Here is a 2,068-nt window from a genome sequence, read left to right as displayed (position 1 = left end):
TGACGCGGATACTGAGACACCCGGGTGGTTAACCGCACAGAACTCGCTGTTGAAACTCCTCCGGGAGTGTCGTGTGATTCGCTGAGCATTGCCCCACCCACCTGCCCTTCCGTGCCTCTGATTGGACAGTACACAAAGGCCTGCCTCCCGTAATCGTCTGTGACAAGTGGGGGCACCGGTCTGTTGGCTCAGCTGGACCAGCTTTGACCAGAGAGTGTGACCTGTCCCCTCCAGTTGGCTTTTAAACAAAACTTTTCCTGGTCCTAGAGGGACAGTGGTGTCTTCCTGCAGCTTATCTGAACGGGAGCACATCTGTGTGCAGGGAATTCCAGACTCAGTCTCCAGGGGGAGCAATGTCCTCATGTAAAACAAGAGGGGCTCCAGGGCCAGACTGCAAATCTAAGGGACCAGAAGGTCCGAGTTCCTCCCCCAGAGAGGGTTTGGCACAAGCCGGGAGTCCGCCAATGGGTCTGCAATCCTTGTCTACGAACAACAAAACAAAAAGAAACCAGACACATGGATCAACAACAACAAAAAATAGAACCCAGAAATACACCGATGCACATAGATGGTCAATTAAATTATAACCAAAAAAGGGAGAGGGAGGCTGAGTGCTGGAAGCGGAGCTCCACGCCGGGACTGCTTCCTTCACAGCCATTTTCTGTCCAGCCAAACAGCCGATTGGAGAGGGGGGCCAAGCAGGGCTGCACTGGAGGTTGAAACTGGGCAAAGATTAGGCACCGATTCAGAGTGGAGTTCTTGAATGTCATTGACAACACGGTTCTGACAGTATTGCATGACAATGGGTGGCGACAGTTCTAGAATGACGCTTCTCAACTAGGAATTTCTGCAGGCTATATTGGAGGAAGTCATTAAGTTATACGGCCTCATGATGATACACTGAGGACAGCGTGAATGATCACGGAGACACAAAAGGTTCAAAAGAACGTTTCAGAGAACAAGATATATATCTTCCCATCGCAAATGTGGCAAGGATGATGAAAAATGCCATACCTCACACGGGAAAGATTACAAAAGATGCCGAAAAACGTGTTCAAGAATGCCTGAGTTCATCAGCTTTATAACATCTGAAGCGAGTGAAGGATGCCGTCAAGAGAAATGGAAGACAATCAATGGAGAAGATATTCTTTTTGCCATGTGTACCTTAGACTTTGACGGTTATGTAGAACTTCTGAAATTATACCTTTAGAAATTCGGAGAGGCAATGAAAGCAGAGAAAAGAATTGGTGGAGCAGTCACAGCTGCAGATGGACTCAGTGAAGAGCTAAGGGAGGAGGCATTTACTAACCAGTTACCAGCTGTCTTAATAACTGCAGATGGCCCACAACAAAATGTTATGGTTTACACAGCATCATATCAACAGATTTCTGGTGTTCAACAACTTCAGTTTTCGTGATCAGAAGAAATGATGGAGTGGGAAGTACAGAGAAGCCAGAGAGTCTGTATGATTCCGAAGCAGAGAGACTGGAAAGAAAGGACTGGTGAAAGCATGTCTCTTTGTATACTAGACAGCTGTAGTGTGGCTTGCTGATGCTTGACTAATTGAGGTGTTCATTCTGACTTGAGAATCTTTTTCATAAAGGATTTTAAAGGAAAAGTTGGGTTTTAAAGGTATTAAAATATTTTTGTTTTGTACAAGAGTTTGTTGCTTTGTATGACTCCTATAAGCATTGTATATTGCAGTTTTTACTGTCATATTTATAGATAGTTTCTTATTCTCCTAATCAATTATGTTACTTTTATAATTCAAGTAAGCAGCTTAATTCATGATGTTTGCCCCTTTTTAAATTTTATTTACTTATTTTTAGAGAGAAGGTAAGGGAGAAAGAGAGGAAGAGAAACATCAATGTGTGATTGCCTCTCGCATGCCCCCCAGAGGGCACCTGGCACACAATCCAGGCACATAACCTGACTGGGAATTGAACCAGTGACTCTTTGCTTCGCAGGCCCACGTACCCTTTTAATAAAATATAAGGGTAGAGTTCATTTTGAATGCAAGTTATGTTTATTATAAATTTGTCTTGGTTATATAATATCTTGCATGATA

At 43.9% G+C, this 2,068-nt stretch overlaps 1 pseudogene; it reads left to right on the top strand.

Annotated features, from left to right (window-relative positions):
* The first annotated feature begins 796 nt into the window (after positions 1-796).
* On the top strand, positions 797-1,417 carry LOC112301453 (nuclear transcription factor Y subunit beta-like; annotated as a pseudogene).
* Positions 1,418-2,068: the final 651 nt, after the last annotated feature.

Source organism: Desmodus rotundus, chromosome 9, assembly GCF_022682495.2.
Source record: "Desmodus rotundus isolate HL8 chromosome 9, HLdesRot8A.1, whole genome shotgun sequence".
Classification (NCBI taxonomy): Eukaryota; Metazoa; Chordata; class Mammalia; order Chiroptera; family Phyllostomidae; genus Desmodus; species Desmodus rotundus.
The sequence above is the reverse complement of the archived record's forward strand: the minus strand, read 5'-3'. Positions and strand labels throughout refer to the sequence as shown.